Source organism: Octodon degus, unplaced genomic scaffold (assembly GCF_000260255.1).
Source record: "Octodon degus isolate 3935 unplaced genomic scaffold, OctDeg1.0 scaffold00148, whole genome shotgun sequence".
Lineage (NCBI taxonomy): Eukaryota > Metazoa > Chordata > Mammalia > Rodentia > Octodontidae > Octodon > Octodon degus.
Window position 1 is genome coordinate 1,949,916 of NW_004524724.1, and position 19,372 is coordinate 1,969,287.

The 19,372-nt window shown below is 44.0% G+C and overlaps 1 protein-coding gene across 3 annotated transcripts in view; it reads right to left on the reverse strand.

Annotated features, from left to right (window-relative positions):
• Positions 1-19,372, reverse strand: part of Oxr1 (oxidation resistance 1) — a 330,122-nt gene that overhangs the window by 85,177 nt on the left and 225,573 nt on the right. The window lies entirely within an intron of this gene.

Consider the following 19,372-nt stretch of genomic DNA (forward strand, 5'->3'; position numbering starts at 1 on the left):
CACTCGGCCGCCCCTCCTGGCCTGCCGCTCAGCCGGCGCGCCGCGGAGCCGCCGCCCGCACCCGAGAGGGCCAGGAGCCGGGAGGTCCTGAGGGCGGGCGGGCGGGCGGGCCCTCCGGGTGGACCGAGCTGACGCGCGCTCCAGGATTTCAGCGCGGAAGCCCGCGCCTGGTTTTCTAAATTGAAGCGCTTTTTCTGAGAATTTTGTATCTTCTTGGGATTTGCTAGTTTTTCATGAACATACCGTCTTTTGAAGGTTTTTTATAACAGATTAAAATTTCGCCTTTACATCCAACCTTGGCAGAAGCCTGCGGGTAGTTTGTCTCTTTCTAGCTCATGTAGGGCCAGAGCTGCTGGCGAAAATTGTATCATCGTGATAACAGCGCTGTGCAGATTTTGATTTAAACTGGGCTGAGCAGGATTGTCTGCCTCTGAAACCCCTTAGGCATCAGTCTGCTTGCCTTTCTGTCCCCCACGTGGTTGTCTGGTTGTCACATTCTGCAGAAGTACCAAAGGGGTCCTCCTCCCTCCCGGCCCTCGCCACTGTGGCCCTCGCCTCTGTGGCCCTCGCCTCTGTGGCCCTCGCCACTGTGGCCCTCGCCACTGTGGCCCTCGCCTCTGTGGCCCTCGCCCCTGTGGCCCTCGCCACTGTGGCCCTCGCCACTGTGGCCCTCGCCTCTGTGGCCCTCGCCTCTGTGGCCGCACCTCTGCTCCTGGTTTGGCCTCATACCTGAGCCTGGCCCGCGCGAGCTTCCTCTGTGCCTTCCTTTCTCTGCCCGCACAACAGCGTCTTTCCTGTAACCCAACCTGTATAGTCACATAACCTGTCGCTCTAGAAACAGAAGTTTCCTCATATGCCACCTCTGGGAGCATAAGCTACTTTTTGCTTTATTTTTAAAGCAGCTTTATTGCTGTATAATTTACACACCGTAAAATTCACCTGGTAGCGCACAAGTGAAATCACTGCCTTGAGCATTCACACTGTCTGAGGAAGAAACCTCTGACCCACTTGTGGTCGGTCCTTGGCTGCCTCCTGCAGCCCAGGCAGCCTAACCTGCTGCCTGCCTACGGATTTGCTCTCATAGACGTTTCCTGCTGGTGCGCTCCTGTTCGGTTGGGCCTGTGCAGTCTGGCTCCTTCACTTCTCTGAGGATTCCCATACTGTGCATATGCTGGCACTTCATTTTTCCTGCCAAATAACGTTCCATAGGTGTGTCCCGTTTATCCGTAGGTTGGTAGCCACCTGAACGGTTCCTGTTTTACGGAAGCGAGGAAGCGTGTGGTGAGGCTCTTTGTAGCTGAGCTGTTCTGCTGACATGATTCACTCAAGTGTATATACATAGCAGTATAACTGGGCATGTACCTAATCTACAGATTCAGCAATTCCCTGTTAAGGCTGTAGCAGCTTTCTCTGCATATATAGAAAATCTCTTCCTTTTGCAAAGAGCCTTTGTGTGTGTGTGTGTGTGTGTGTGTGTGTGGAACCGGGGATTGAACTCAGACCCTTGCACTTGCCAAGGAAGCACTTATTCTACTGAGCCATCTCCCTGGCCCCCCTTTTTCATTTTTGAGACAGGGTCTCTCTAAATGACCCAGCTGTCCCCACTGGGCCCAAACTGGGGATCCTGCTTCTGCCTTTCAGAATTTTATACAAAACAGAATAATATATTCAGTTACACTTAACCCAGAAGTAGATGACCAAAAACATGGAGTTGTGATTTTTATATTCATAGATTCATTAAATAGCGCATATTGTCTAATTAAACAGCTCAACAGAACTATTCTGCTCAGTGCCACTGACAGCTGACATCCTCTCCTCAGCCTCTGTCCTTCCGCAGCTCCCCGCCTCCCCAGTCAGGCTGTTCTTCCAGCTCCAGAGCTCCCTTCTTTATCTTTCTGTGAAGATCCTATGCAATGGTTTGTCCATTAGGAACTCCTTCCTGGCACACTTCCTGGCTCAGTAAAACTATCCAGGGTAGCTGCAACCGTAAATTTATCACTTTTTGAAAATGCCTTTTAATGCCAATAAAATTACTGGATCTTAGGGGGGAAATGTGATTTAAACTGGAAGCACCACTACTGTGTGGCATCTTAAGGAACCAGACAGGGAGAGACGGACCTGGGAGCACCATGCATCTGCAGATCTTTAAGCCAAATGGTAGAAATGAAATCTAGTCTCATTAAAAGACCATTAACTCAGAAGAGAACCACCAGAACCTAAAAAAATCTGACTGAAATAATAGTTTGTCAACATAATGACATTACATCCACCTGGCTGCTATTTCATGAGCTAGAAATGTCAGCGTCGACCCTCGGATCTGGTGGGTGGATGACTAATAGAATGAATGAAGTGTACACCAGCAAAGAGGTGTTGGAAGTGGTAACAAACAACAGAATCACACTCTAGTCAGCAACCATGGAGCCCAAGAGGGACAAAGGGGCCGCCTTTGACTTTAACCCTTTCTTTAAAGCCTGGGAGCTTTTCCATTAAAAGGGTTAGAGCAAAGTCCCTTTTGTGTGTCAACACTGCCACAGAGAGGAGGAAGAAGAGTGTAGATCTGGATACAGCCAAGATTCAAGCCCTGAGGCATATACAGTGCACATTTGGTCTGGTCTCTCTAGAGTGGGAAAAACCCAGTACTGATTTAACCATTTAACAGCTTACCCAGAGCGTCCCTCAGGGCAGCGTGTGTGTACATAGTGTGCCAAGTGTCGCTCGCAGCTGTCACTTTACCAGTCAATTTTTGTACTGAGTAAATTTGACACAATTATTGTTTTATATTTCCTGTTATAAAATTAATGAAAAATATGCAAGTTTTGGTCATGCTGTATGTAAATGGTTGGACTGGTAATGGTTAAAAACATAATTCCCAGAAGATGCCAGACCTGGACATCATCACTACAAACCCTGTTAAACAGTAACTTTTCAAGTAACTTTTCAGTTCTGAAAACTGTCTAAAAACTCTTAATCCCCCCATTTGACAAAAAAAGCATTGCATAGCCAAATGGGAACGTAGGAATCCCATCATTAAGGATTGTAATTAAAACTTAGGCTGCAATAACTCACATCAACTTACCATATAATTACTTCAGCACTATTTTTATATCCCATTGAAGGCCACAATTACAACTATATAATTACAGCCCAAATACCCACACCTGAAAGGTGGCCAGCTCTGGCCTTGGCGTCAGTGTCCCTCAGTTCAAGGTGCACACTCACGCAGTGTGACTGTGCATGCTTGAAGCTGGGAGAATTCCAGCAAGCCCTGAAAGTCTTCGGGAGCCACAAGTAATCTGCAAGAAAAGCGGCCACCTTGTGCAGACCAACTCACCCATTCCTGTCCACCTTAGGTTCGATCTCTGTATGCTTGCAGGGGGTGGGGGAGAAGAAAGACAGGGAAAGGAGGGGAGGGGAGGAGAGCTGCAGGCTCTTCAGAGGGGACTGCATTCCTAGCCCTAGGGTGAGTGTGTGCCTCAGGGCTTGTCCTTTCCACCCTGCTCCCACTTCTTCTTTTCACTGTATAACAGGCCTTCACATGCTGTGAATTTTGATGCCAATTATTTTTAATCTAAAACTGATAAGAGGGACATTTGTACTGTAATAAAAGCTTTATTTTACTGTATGAGTTTTAGACTATTAGATAGTTTAAACATTTAGCATTAAAATTCTTAAGTTTTAGGTTAACATTATTGAACTAATTTGTGTTTAATGTGTATTTTCTTTAAGATAATAGAAAAATGGAACTGAAGAGTGTAAAGGAAAGGGCAAAATACTTTAAGGAGACTCTGTCACTAGTTATTAGATGCTTCCGCTTGTAACTAGTACTTAGGCTGTTTGGAATTGTTCTCTCCTGTGGGGGAAATATGCACCCAGGGGGGTTGCATGGATGTGAGCGAAGGGAAGCATGACCTTAGAGACAGCCCATCCCCTAGGGGCGCGCTGGGTGGCACTGTCACATCTTCATCAGTAGGCGGTTGCCTCAGCCACAGCGTGTGAGCAGCAAACCTGAGCGCTGAGCATGCCTGAGAAGGGGCCGACCCTCCTTCCCGGCGCAGCGTGCACAGATTCTTGATCCCCACTTTCCCAAATCAAGTGCTGCTTAGGACAGGTGCTAAGGAGGCCTGGGGAGTCAGCTGAAGGCAGTGTGCAGAAAGGAAGAGAGAGCGGGATGTGAGCAGGCGCCCTTTAAATGATCCACACCAGCCTACAGCTTTGAGTTTTAAAAAGAATCCTGCATGCATGGCTTCCTTCTGGTGCTGACCTGTGGTTCCTCCTGGCCACCTAGGAAGCAGCTGTACAGCCCCCGGGCTCCGCTGTCCGCAGGGGCATGAAAGAGTTTGAAGATTCCCAGCCATTTCTCCATACAGAAGCGGGGCGCGCTCTCCCCAAATGGGCACTTCACTAGGCGTGGAGGTGCACTGCAGCAGCCTTTCTGAACAACAGCACAAGGACCAGTGGGCAGCACTTTGCCTGTCTACCTGGTTTTCTAGCAGTCAGGAAGGAAAGTAGGGACAAGATTCCTAAAATACACAGAGAAGTCGACCACAGCATCTTCAGGCCATCTGATGAGCCAGCGGGTCCTGCTAACTCTTGTGTGACAGAGACGCACATGGATGTGTTTGCTCGTTAAGTCCACGTCAGGCGGGAACGTGCAGCTGCCCTCCCCTTAAAGCCTTCCCTGGCTGCAGACCAGATGACCTTAAACCCCCAGATCTAATTACTGCCTTGCCTGAACTTTCCTACCGTGTTCACAGCAGCACTTCCTGTCAATAATGACCTGTTGTGGACATTTTCTTATTGTGAGGTGCAAATTCTCCAACTACCCCCAGAGATCCTGACTCCAGGCTCAAGAAGCTGTCAAGTTGGAGATGTGCTACATTACGGCGCTCCCAAGGCATCTTGCATATTCATTCATGGAAATGTCGTCCTGACCTCTTAAAATACACATGAATTAGTTCTGCCACACACGGAGCAGAAGTCACGTACACATTTTCTATTTAAGTGGCAAAGAACAGCCAAGTTTTCTTCTTCGGATGTTCTGTCCTACAACACTGACGTTGGTGCAGGAGCCTCCCGCAGCCTGAACCCCAGGACCTGGGTGGACTGGAGGCCCTGCCCCCAGCCTCAGGCAGACAAGCAGTATGGGCAAGAAACACACCCACAAATAAACACTCCCTGAGGTCTGGGGGTCCATTCAGGACAGCAACATAAACCTGCCTTACTCTGCAAATTACAGGGCTTCACAAATGCATGGGTTGCATTTTAACTATAAGGCCATCTGATTTACATTGACAGGTTAATACCTTTATTTTTCCAGCATCTCCTGCTCTGTCTATATGCTGAAGAATATTGTGAGGTTGTAAAACTTCTTTATCTTTTATGTTTTGTTATAATAAAACCAGAAACAAGCCCAAAAGCAGCCGAAGCAAGTGAGCAGCATGGCAAGGCAGCAAAGCCAAGGAGAGTCTCTCCCTAGGGCGCCTCAGTGTACAAGCGAAGGCTTTGAATTAGCCCAACGCATTAAGTGCCTTCAAAGTCAAAAAGTATAAATTTGAACTTGGAAGCACGTCTATTGTCATAAAGTGCCATTTAAAAACTGATCTCATCTAAAAGCATAATAGAAAAAAAAATGAATCACTGTTAGACCTATGGAGAAAAAATCTCACTTGAGCTTGGCAGTGCCGGAGAGCAAAGGCCCTGCATGCTGGGCAAGAGTGCCCCACGGAGCTGGATACATCCCCAGGCCTAAGTCTCTGTTCTCTCTCCTATGATGCCCTGAACAAATTAGCAACAAGAGGGCCAGCCAGATAGCTCAGCAGGCACAGGGGCGAGGGTTTGATCCCCAGTGTGCCGTGCCAGCCCTGCCCCCGCCCCCAGGCACACTGAGAGTTCAAAGGAGACTGGGCGCGGAGGTATGCACCTGCAATCCCTGCGATTTGGAGGCTGACAAACAGGAGGATCCCTGAGAGTCCGATCTACGTAGTGAGACCCTATAGACCCCACGCTACATACATAACAACAACAACAACAACAACAACAACAAATTGGCAGCAACCTAGGAGTCAAGGGAAGCCTGCACGCCATTTTGAGCAGCCTGTCCTTTGTACAGATGAAGTAGCAAAGGCCCAGGAAGCAGAGGGAATCTCCAAAGTCAACACTGGGATAAGAGCAGAACCAGAAGTACGCAGGCTTCCCCAGTGGAAGCAAAACTCCCCTCTCTCTTTTACTCAAGCAATTAATTGTTATGCTCTTAATTCACCAAACATTTTAAAAAGTGGCTTGATCAGTGTCCCATACAAGGTGTTCTAACTGCGGAGTCCAGATCAAACTCTAGATTAAGATTTAGCTTCATCACATCGGAATCGGAGCAAACAGTGTGGTTCAGAGCTCATCTGGGCTGCGAGGGGATGTGGCTCCCATCCAGCGTTAGGCCCATGTTCTTCCGCCTTGAAGGAATAAACATAGATTTATGACTCCAGATTTGAACGTGCTGTTCTGGAGCAGCAAGCAATGGCCCGTGGATCGGGTATGGGCTATTACCTGCTTTTGTAAACTTGGTTTTACTGGACCATAGTCATATCCTATTGTTTATGTACAGGGCTGCCTATGGCTGCTTGGGGCCACAGCAGATGTGACAGGGACCTTGAACTGAGCGGCCTAAAATGCCATGACATAAACTTCATGGCTTTTGTCAGAAAACTTCTACCAATTGTTCTAGACTGATGAGACTGTTTCAAAGCTACACTTGAATCTTTCATCCATAGTGTCACTCATTGTCCCCTCTTACTGTGCCAATCACAACTTCACTTTAATTCAAATTATCCACAAAAATATTGAATGACATAGTCAAGGAGAGCCTTTGCACCATGCAAGAATACCTTCAAGGTGGGCAGCGGTTTCTTCCCTTAAGACACATTCATCTCCAGAAGACGAGAGTCACTACTTGGTGCTGTTTAGTTATCAACCCTGCCACATGTTTGTTAGAGGCCTTTCTAATACACAGAAGATGACGAGATAGAGAATCCCAGCTTCCACTGTTTGCCCCTCCCAAGGTACATGAAGCCTACACTTTCTATATTCTTCAACCCTGTTTCATTTTTTCTAACTTGGCTTAATCATCCAGCAGCTTTCTGCAAAGTCTTCTGCCATCTAGCCTGAGAATATTCAGTTGTCACCAAAGCTGATGCTTCTTCCTGGAAACATAGGGACACTATATTTTTCAGCTTTCTTTTTGGTCAAGGATGTCCAAAAGACTGGTGCAACCCTTACTCTGTAACATGGTCTTTTGTACTCTTTTTTCATCGTTTTACATTTCACTTTTTTCAGGCTGCTTGATGGCCCCTTCCTCCTACTGTTTCTTTTAAGAATTAAGCTGAGGAAACATCTCTTCATATCACACTGGTTTCTTCCCATTTTGCTATCAAATTTAGATTATTCTAGAGTTTCTTGGCCAAACTTGGGTATTTTAGGTGCTGCCATTTCTCATGCAGGCCTTAATTCTAGCCTTTAAAATTAGGTTCAACTATCTTACAGATTTACTATACCTCTCCCTCTTACCATTCAGTGGAGACAGGGGCTCATCACTTTTGAGCAACTGGCCTGGGACATAGTGGGCACCCAAATATTATATTTGTTGAATGAATGAAAAAATAAATCAGACTGGGCATGGTGGCACATGCCTGTAATCCCAGTGCTTGGGAGGCTGAAAATAGGAGGATCACAAAGTCCGATCAGTGTAGTGAGACCCTCTAGATCCTGTACTAAAATGCATTAAAAATGAAAAATAAATAAAAAGAAATCATATCCACTCAATTTGCCCCCACACCCTTTTCTACTGCCCAAGAATCAGATGGAGTTGAACTAAGCTTCTTCCATCTCTTCATTATTTACTTATTTATTTATTTATTTTTTGTCTGTGTGTGGTACTGGGGATTGAACTCAGGACCCTGCACTTGCCAGGCAAGCGTTTATGCTACTGAGCTATCTCCCCGGGCCCTAAAAATGAAATCTCTTCTTTTTCTTCAGAACCAGGGATCAAACTCAAGACCTTGCACTTTCCAGGCAGACTTAGGCCACTAAGCTATCTCCCTGACCTCCTTCATTATTATAGTATCAATTAATATGTGATATTGTTCTCTGCAAGGACAAATTTTAGCCTTGGAGGCTAACAGGTGACCATATTTAGGTCACCTTTCAAGCTTTCTGACGTCCCAGTGCTCACACTACATCCAGATCTATGACCTGAGGATTTGTTTTTGGCCTACGACACAGCTCTCCAGAGGGATATTTCCCTGGTGACTTCGCATAGCCTACAAAGCTGAGCATCACAGCGAGGTTCCTTGCCAGGTCCATCACAGGTCTAGGATGCTAATGACAATGTAGCCTAGAGACCAGAAGAGACTGACACTACGTTTTGCGAGACCACTAGGCAAGAACAAGGACTGTGTGTTGGCTCTTAGCTGCTGCAGGCACTGTGTTAAGCATTTTCCATGTGCTATTTCATTTCAGCTTCACATCTGGCCTGTGAAGGAGGTGGAGTAGCTTCCTGTGCAGGCTGGGAGGCCCGGGGGGGGGGGGTTCACGATGGAGACACAGCCAAGCACATCAACCTCTCAGGCGTCCTGCTCTCAGCTTGCTGATGTACCCTGCACAGAGGCTTCCTGCAGCCAGGGGCGATTTTGTACCCCACCCTAGCAGGGTTCCTGATAAACAGGAATCCAAGTTAAATCTGGGTTTCAGATAGACATATATAAGTGTATACCAAATGTCCCATGCTATACTTATACCAAAATCTAGCTTGATGTTTACAGAAGACTCAAATGTACCCGGCTGTCCTCTCTTTCCTCTTGTTAATTCTGGCAGCCCTGCCCCTAGGACATATGGGGCAAGGTCTGGAGATGCTGTGGTCATCACACTAAATGTGTGACACTGCAGTCTTGTCAGCTGAGGCCAAGGATGCTCCCGTGACACACAGGCCAACTCTACAGCAAAGACCTACAGTGGCCATACTGGAAGGCCTCACCTTGTAGGTGTGGGGAAAGTAAAGCGTCCCTTCACCACACCATGCATCGAGCAACATCATAGTGTTTTAAGAAAGGTCTGCGCTATCCTATACTAGCTAAAACATTTAACATTCTTTCTCGCTTGCACACTGCTATGTGGTGCCTGGAGATAGCGTGCTTCTCTCTATTCCTGAACCATTAAGAAGAGGGGGGAGGCCTTTTAGATCTCTCAAGTGAACTTGTTGGAACCTTGGTTTTTGATGCCTGCAAGGTGCTTTTTGACATGTGGCTCTTAAGGTTCTGGTTCTCAGGCCAACCTTAGCTGGGAATGGACAGGATGGCCTAGCCACGGAGTGGCCCTCACACGCACTCCTGCGGAGGACGGGGGATCTGTCGGGCCCAGTTCTCCAAGTGATGCACTGCATGGGAACTACAGAGACAGAGCAAGGCCTGCTAAGCCTGTCCCACTCAGGAAAGGCACTGAAGAAGAGTGGGGGGAATTCTTACCAAATGAGAGAGCAGACAGCATAGAGCATGGCTTTGTGGAGGAGGTGACAGTGTATTAGGGACTTGATGGGTTACAGAATTGGTGAGGATGAGAGAGGATTCAGGGCCGGATGGATGGTAGAAAATTCTGGAAAGAGGCTCAAACTAAACTGAGGGCATTACCCTGAGGAGCCTGAGCTTCTCCCTTGCCAACAAGGAGTAGCCTGGGGAAGGGGAATATGGATGGAGACTGCACAGGTGGTTATAAATCTCTGTCAGTGAATGGGAATCCACAGATGTATAGATTGTATGTAGGTTATGCTCCTCCTGGGTACGGAATTCTGATTCTACAGGAGTTAAATGGCAACCTTGTAAGTGATGAAAGCTGATAGAAGTGCAAAAATAATTTTGCCTATAAACAGAGATATTCTTATCTACACAAATCCCGCCCCACAGCCTTTGAGTTGCCTTTGCACACCAGGGAAGGGAGCTTACCTCGGCAGGCACGTGGCCTCCAAGAACCCTCCCCGGTAGACACTGTGTTATTAATCTCCTCTGACCTCTCTGTCACATTGTGCTGATTCCTTCATTAATAAAATATGTAAAAATATTCAACTTGTGTTCCTCTTTATGTCTGCCTGGAGATCCCCTTCTCTTCTGGGGCAACATGCCTGTAAAGCATGGCTGTTCCATGGCTTCGTCTCTGCAGAGCCCACCCAGAAACACACACACGGGCCCCCACAGGCTTGCACACACACACACTAACATGCCTCCTTTAGACGGCGCAAGATTTTTAAAGTAGGAAAAGGAAATAGTATTTTTCTGTGCAGGATTTATTAATCCTTTGGACCATGTCCTGCTTCCTCTAAAATCCATGGGCAACAGTAGAAGCATTTCAGTTCTCTCGAAATATTATGCTTCATAATAGTAATGATCATTTTTCAAGAGTAGCCACGAGGTTTGGAAACATAAATTATTCTAATTAAAATTCTGTAGTCCATCATGATGTAAGGTGGGGTAGAGGGAAGGTGCATGCTCACAGTATGTAAGAAATGGTGATCAAGAGTTGGCCGCCAGGCTTGCCTGGTGCAGGCTTTGAGCTGAGTGAGCAGCAGTGAATATTTTACGCAGAGAGAGACAGGACAGGCACTTGCTAGAAGCATAAGGAAGAGGAAGGGTCTCACACATGGAGGAACAAGGGCGCCAGAGATGGACGAGCCTCTGGGGTGATGCTGGCAGTGGCACCGCTCTTGCCTCCTGGAACCCAGGAGTGTGCTCACACTGATTTTTATAATCTACTTTTTTAAAGAATGTATTTGGTATAGGGTCTCACTACTGCTTAACTCAGACTCATAGTGATCCTCCTGTTTTCAGCCTCCCCAGCACTGGGATTGTAGGTGTACGCCACCACAACCAGTCTAGGTGGCAGCTCAGTGCATCTGGGAGAGGGGCCAGAGCAGCCTGTGGTGCCAGGGATCGAACCTGATCCTTATGCCTGCCTAAGCAGGTGCTTAGTCCACTGAGCTATCTCACTGGGCCCCTAATCTTCCTTTGAAGAGAAACCCTAAAACCTCTAGATGCCTTCTGAACATCTCAACTAGTAGACCAGTCATAGTCCCACGTGGGAAGCCATTTACATTTGAAGCAGGAAGGTTTCCGGAGCAATTTGTGCTGGCCAGTGACCACATCACAATCTCAGGACCCCCAGGCTCATCCGCAGCAGCACAGTGACCCACGTCACAATCTCAGGACCCCTAGGCTCATCTGCAGCAGCACAGTGACCCACGTCACAATCTCAGGACCCCCAGGCTCATCCGCAGCAGCCCAGTGTCCACTTTTGGGGGTATCTCTCAGACTTTGAGAACTGGTCTCAGGTTTATGTAAGATGGAACCAGAGACCATAAAACATTGCCATAAACACCACGATTGGAGTTGCGAAAGAGCTTCCTGTTTAGTAGCTTGCGTGATTCTCTTGAGCCTTTCCTTTTGCGGAACGAAAACACAATGAGGTTTACATGGAATTAAGGCCATTGAGGATTTACAGGATGTTGACAGGGATGCCTTTCTATGCAAGAGGGACACATCAGCTCCTAGTGTTCTGAGTGATCACACCCATCACAAGTGCTTGTCCTCAGGCATAACACAGAGCCTCATCAGAATGAGATCAGCACAGGATACCCCATTAAGTGCTTGCCTGGCTGAGCAGGTGACTTCACGATTCCACCATCAGTTGTGACCCTGAACTCCAGTGTTGGGTCTTGCAAGTGCAAATGGAGCTGACCCGGAGCCATCATCAGATATCACACTGGCTGGCTTAGCTCACGGCTAGAGGGAGGGCTGAAGTGGGCTATTCACAAGACACAACCCGTGCCACAGAGCCCTTTCTGATAGAGAGCTTCGTGAAGATTTTGTGTTCTGGCTTTTACCGGGACTCCATCTACAATTGCACCAGAGCAATGAATTTGTCCTATTTTTAAAAACAATTTGAAGAAAGATTTTCTGGTGTCCCATTAAATGATTAACCACTTTTATTTCGATAAATTTTCTTTCTTACAGTTATTAATAAAATTCTTGAGGCATTAGCTCATTTCACTTAGTCATTAAGTAAAGTTTATAAATTCTATCATATACAAAAGTAGCAGAATAGAATGGCTGATTACACATATCCAATGGTTTCCGAGATTTTGTCATATTTACATTATGGAATGCTCTTTCCTTTGCTGAAATATTTATTTATTTATTTTTTGTGGAACCAGGGATTGAACTCAGGCCCTTGTGCTTGCCAGGGAAGCACTTATTCTCCTGAGCCATCTCCCCGACCCCTGCTGAAATATTTTAAAGCAAATTCCAGATGTTTGACTTTAGCATCGATGTCTAAATTTTACACCTTTAGACATTCATCCCAAATCGCGGGGCGCCATTGTCATATTAATGCAATCTGCACTCATCTCTTGGTAGAATCTATGAACTCCTCCATGTGTATACGGCTCCACTGGCCAAAGAGTCTGTTTGTGGTTGATTTGTTGAGTCACAGCTAAACAAGGGCTGTACATTATCGTGAGGTGAGTCTCTGGTCATCTGGTGTTTCTCAGACTTAAGATGCACATACTGAGGGGATTCAGCTGGCTGAACAGAGGCAGAGCCACGTTGGAGCTACTCTGAGAAAATCAGCTAAAAAATCCAGGTAATTGGAAGAATAGGTAGTACATACAGTCTGACACTGAAGCCAAACTGAAATAAGAGACTTGGAGATCAAAATGTAGACGAATCAGGTTGGGATCCTAGGATCTGTCAGGCCTGGCATGTACTGGACTGGTGACACTCTCCCAGTCTCCCAGTGACTAAACCTCAAGTGGGCTACATTTCGAGGAACACAATCCTAGTGAAACTTCATTGGTGTTCTGTTCTGTTGTGTTTGGGTTTTTGTTTCTTTCTACTTTGTTTTGTTTGGCTTGGTCTGGTGGCTGCATGCCACTGAAGAGGAAGTGGGTCCGTGTCATGCGCCATCTGGACATTCAGGTTTGACTGCATGTGATACTATTAACTTATTCCTCCTGCTTCGTCACTGTCTATAAATGATGTTAACTTCAAGAGCCTGTGTAGACTTAAGCTCATCTTCTTTGTATGAATATCTTTTTTTAAAATTATTTATTTTTTGTATGTTAGGGAAGGGTCTACAGAGTGTTCAGAGTTTCAGTACTAGATTGGACTTGTAATGATCCAGCTGTTTACAGCCTCCCAAGAGCTGGAATTACAGGCGTGTGCCATCATGCCTAGTGTCTTTTATTTTTTAATTTTTTAATAATTTTATTTTTTAATTTTATTGAAAAACAAATAGCAATGAGGCAGCTTCAAAACTGATTACTAGCAGTTTCAATAATTAATACATTGAATATTGTTGTCTTAGTGGTTATTCATTGTACAAGATTCAGACATGATATCCTGTCCACAGACACTATTAGAATAAATCTCTCTATTCATTGAATTAAGAGAATGCAGTTATATATCTATCCTATTTTGAATATACAGATACAAAATGGCTATTCATTTGTATCCCCCTTTTTTATTTAGTTTTGTCAGAGATGGGTATTCCATTGTCACTTAAATATTATAGGTACGTGAATTCAGCAAAATATTCCAATATAGTCCAGTAATCCATAATAGTAGTGGGTTTTCCATAAGACTGGCAATGTCAGAAGTTGTTGACTTGAGCCTTTCACAGCTCAGCATATTAATATGGATTTACTATTTATACTTCGTTTTTATACTTTTCTGCTGGATGGTTAAGACTAAGATAAAGTAAGACCTGTATAACAGGAAATGTAACTTTTGTATCTAATAAGGTCAGTCAAATCCCTTCAGGATTTATCCTGAAATCCTGTAGTGCAATTTGTAGGTCCTTTGTCAGTGTCAGCCATGTGGATGAGTCACGGCCATTGCTTGACCAATTTGCTCTCTGTGAAAGCTTGAGAGAATGTTTTCTCTCCTTAGGCACACTCTACATCATCGATCACTTTCCTCTGTGGCTCCATAATCTCCTTGATCAGAAAATTTGGGACACAACTGAGTTACAGTATGCTACAGTACAGGTTCTCCTATGTCCTGAATCTTCACTGACCTTGAAAGGCTAGGGCCAAAATGTTGGCTGTCCTTGCAACCCTTCTTTTTCTCTAATTTTTGGTCTATAAACTTAAGTTGTTAACCCTCCAGAAGAGAAGCTTATTACCGTACAACATAGGCAATTGAGCTTAACCTCACTATCTGTCTGAATATCAAACATCTTAGGCATAACATGAAACAGGTATTTTCCATCAAGTATTAATATGTTAAACTCTAAGTCTATGGACTACAAGGAAAAAAATTTTAAAAATAAAAAAAAATTTAAAAATAAGTATATAGTTGCATATTTTTACACAGAAATTTAGAAATCTAACCATATACAGCATTGTAGCAGAACAGTCCTGTGACTTTTTTTTCTTGTCTCTTGTTTTCATTTATTACCCTTTTTTAAAAAAAACAAACATTTACTTGAGAGACAGTATGGCAATAATTGATATGTCATAACAAGCAGTACGTATTTAGAAGACCAGAATGACAGGCATTCCAAGCATGACCCCACTATTACACATTGCTATCTTCAGTGCAGTTGCTTAGTTCACAGGTATCAGCATACATAGTTAGTCAGGGTTAGAGCCTGAAGATTCTCCGGATCATTGCCTTACCTATCTTGTGCATATAAAAGTATGGCTTTGACCCTGTCATGTTTCCTAGCTTTTCTCCTTGCTCTCTCTTTGTTGTCTAATCCTCAAGTTCTCACTTTCTTTTTAATTGTGTTATACCTTTCTATTTTTATTTCTTCTTTTGAGTTCTTATACTAGAGAGACTATATGATATTTATACATGTGGGTCTGGTTTATATCACTTATGAGTATATCTTCAAGTGGCATCCACTTATATATAAAGGGTTTGAGTTTATCATTCTTTATAGCTGAGTAATACTCCATTGTATAAAAATACCACATCTTTTTCATCCATTCCTCAGGTCACGAGCATCTTGGTTGTTTCCAAGATTTGGCTGTCACAAAGTGTGCTGCTATAAACATAGGCACACATATATCACTATGATGTGACTTTTCAGTTCCTTGTATGAATATCTTAGCGCGTCCTGTGATTCAGTGAACTAGCCAACCTACGAAGCTCTTTCCTGTGTGTCTGTGGTGACTGGTGTCACAGAGCAGGCTCTAGGGCAAAATTCTATGACTCAGCTTCTGCCTCAATCACTTACGACTCACATGACCTTAAACTAACTGCTCACGTTTCCCTAAACTTCAGGTTCCTGTCTGTGAAATGGGAGTGGTAATAGCATGTATGCTGTTTCTGTTGTTTTGATTTTGTCATCTTTTTACTCCAGACAAAGTATTTTAGTTTCTAGGGCCTTTTCAGCCCTGTTTCCTTTTCGTCTTGACTCCGGCGGTTTTCTTCTTCCATGCATTGTGCACCACAGAGCTAGAGGGAGCCAGAGCAACGAGCAGATGAGGGGTTTTCCGGACTTTTTATATTTTCACTGTTTTTTCAAGTCATAATAGCTCATAAAGCTTTAAAATAAGGCCTTTTTAGTCCTATGTTAAATCTGCCAAGTATATCCTTAAAGAGTGTTAGCTCTTGGCAGTTCACTGCACAATTTAAGTGATAAATTAATCATACAATGTAATCACCTTAGTCCATACAGACCAGAAGCTTGTTGTTCACATGAAACCTGTGCGAACTGTATGGTCATTCTGTGCGTCACCAGGAATACTTAAACTTCTGCGATGAAGAAGGGAATTTCGAGAGGAAAGCTTCAAGAGCTTACTGGAGTCGAGCTTGTAGATCTTTGCTGTTTCCTTATCTTTCTATAATAGGCCTCTGCAGCTGGAGAGAATTCCCCAAGTAGATGTGTTACTCTGGGAAACCAAAGCAGCTTGGGACGGAAGCCAAAGACGTCCCAAACAGAACAGGACATTGTAAATTTTCTCATGACTTATTTTAAGAAACAGGTAATTTATATGGATATAAAGTCTTCAATTACAAGTTGCAGCCATGACTTCAAATTATTTCTTCCTTCCTCATAAACTCCATCTGTACAGAGTAACTTGTACTCAGCTTTCACAATAAGCAAGTGTGGCCAGATCACTGGAGCCAAAATAAACTAGGTGAGAAATCCAATGCTGTTCTGCACTGTGCTCTTTTTCTTTTCCTCTGAGTCCAATTTCTTGAGATGCTTTTCCAACAGAGCTATGAATGCATTTGCTACAGAGAAATAGTCTCCTAGTTTAATGATATAGAGAACAAATTACGAAGGGAGAGTTAGCAAGCAGCACTCAGGCCATAGCAAAATCAATGAAGGAATATTTTGAAAGTCAATTCCTTTTACTTGTAAGATGGCCATATAGTAGCCAAAGAAGAGAGCAGTACTATCACAATGGCTGTGTGCTCTTCATTATTATGAGGCTTGGGGAACCGTAGTATTCACATATGATGCGAGCAAAGAATAACTGGAAATTCTGTGATGGACCACATAGTCACATTGAACTCAGCAAAGGGTGGCAAAGCTTTAAGTGAAGAAAAGAGTGTAGCACAGAAGCGCCCCATTATCTGTCTGTATGTGTGTCTGTCTAGCGATCTTCCATCTAGTACACTGTCTATCTGCCTGTCTGTCTTTTGGTTTATCTTTTCATTGATTTGTCACACCAGAACCAGGATCAAGATCAGCTCAGAATAAACCAGAACCAACAAGGACAGCCCACCTATCATTAGAATATAGAGCATTATACTAGATAATTTGTTTTACTTTAGACATTTGGCTTAATTTACCCTGAAATAATTTATTAAAAGACCAACATAAACAGGAGTTAGATGAAATATAATTGTTCATAAGCAAACCAAATAGCATTTTAAAAACATATAAAAACTTTAGGCCCAAGAAATTTCCCAAAGTTCATGTATATAAAAATGAAAGACACAGAAAATGCTTTTATAACTAATCGCTTAAGTGTCAGACGGCATCGAAAAGCTAAGTATGGCCAATGTGATGCCTCTAGAAAGCAAGTCTGCCTTTGGGGCAACAGCATTTCTGGAGGAAGAATCTGTTCAACAAGCGGTGTCGGGAGAGCTGATTATCTGTGTGCAGAAGATTGAAAATGGACCCTGAGCCCTCACCATACGCAAAATTACAATAAAATGTAATAAAGATCTAACTATTAAAACAAACATTAAATTACTGAAAGATAAAACACTTGAAGACATAAGAGTAGGAAAGGACTTTCTAAACAGAACCTCATCACACAAGAAATAGCAGCAAGTATCAAGAAGTGGTATTATAACAGAGCAAAATCCTCCATACAGCAGAAGAATCAGCAGAGCGAGGAGACAACCTAGAGGTGGCTACATTGCCAGCTCCTCCTCAAACAGAGGACTAATAGCTATAACGTACAGAGAACTCAAGGAAAATGAAATCTCCTAAACTTAAAGAGCCAGTCAAGGAATGGACAGAGAAATGAACCTTTTACAGAGGAAGAATAACACATGGTTAACAAATATAAGAAAAAATATTCAACATTTCTGACCAGAGGACAAATACTATTTCAAACAATGCTAACATTCCATGATGTAAGCATTAGGAAATCAAATACTGACAAGTGCTGGTGTTGCTTGTTGAAGAACCCTCCTTCATGGTTGGCTGGAACACAAACTAGTACTACCATCACGGAAGTCAGTATGGGGACTTCTCAAAGAATGGAAAGTCTTTATGACCAGCAACCCACCTGCTAGGTGTCTCTCCCGAAGAGCTTAGGACATCACACTAGATCCATATAGGCATACCAGTGCAGATAGCTGCAAAGTCATAATAGCTAAGCTCTGGAGCAGCATGTACACCCGTCAGCAGACAGCTGGGCAAAGACAACATGGCATCTATATAGCGGAATACTACTGGGCTATAGAAAATGACAAATATGAGATGTTTGTAGGAAAATGGCTACATTGGAAAACAGTGTTGAATGAAATGAACCAGACACACAAGTTTCAGTACTGCATGGTGTCCCTTGTTTGAGTGAGGGAAAAACCCACAGAGAACAATAATGGATGGACAGAGGGGGGACAAGGGGATGGATCTCTTGCAAGAAGAAAGTGCACCAAGGGAACAAGGACAACGAGGAGGGGTAGGAGAAACAAAAGGGATAAAGATGAGCCCCGTATGGGACCTCGGAGCCCCAGTTAATGCAAATAGTTGCACCATAACATGAGCCAAGACAAATAACAGTAATGAGGATGAAAAGAGGGACAGGGTACTGGAGGAGCAGGGCTAAGTGAGAGAAGGGCAGGAGGATTAAAAAAGAAGCTGTGATACGCACCCGCACCCATCCCTGAGGTGACTGCAAATGGCACACACTGCAGAATGTACTCACAAAGAACTTCGTAGCACACATAAAGAAACTATTTCCTCTTCAACCTTTTTATTAAAATTTGGAAGTGTCTAACAGGATCATGTCACATTTTCTCGTCTCTAAATTTTCTAGGAAACATGTCTTTCTAATTTGGATTTAAGTTTAGGAAACATATCAATAACATTTTCTCAGTGAACATAGATATATTTTTGTCTTCTTGTCTAAGATACAATCTAATCTAAAAGAGTCCCAGGACCTCTGATTTTACTTTACTTTCCAAACTAAATATTTTGTGTATCTCTTAGCACTGTCTCCTAATGAGCAGAGCAGCACAGAACCTGAGCCACGGCATTGCCTCAGAATGCTGCACCAGACTCCACGATAGGATTTCTCTCCCACAAATTAAGTGGCTGTCTCAGCAGTATGTTCCCCAAGTACATCTGTGCCGAAAATCACTGGACATTTATATATTCACACCTCATCACGATCTTTTATGACATGATGTAGCTCATTACTGGTATATAGTAGCCAGTCAATACATATTTGCTAATGAAATAAATATGAACATGTTTAAGTGGCTACTAAATGCTCTCAACCTAGATTTACATGCATAGAATAGTTTGCCTTTTCAATTGAATTTATGACTACTTAAAAATTAAAACAACACATATGTTTTGGTAAGTTTTTTGCTGCCCCCCTCAAAGCACCCAGTTACTGATGAATGAGAAGGAAATGTAGCGTGCGCAAGGGTGACTGTCCTGAAGCCCGCCATTCACCACCTGAACCTGCTTCCTCTGCACTGTGGAGACTGCAGGTATCAACAGCCTCTCTAGAACAGCGGTGAGTCTTGAGGAGCCCGCAGGCTATTGTTAAGGTAGACGTCTCTATATATTAACAGATCTGCACCCATGATTATTTCTGTCTCAGTTACTTTTCTCTTGTTGCTGGAACAAAATGCCT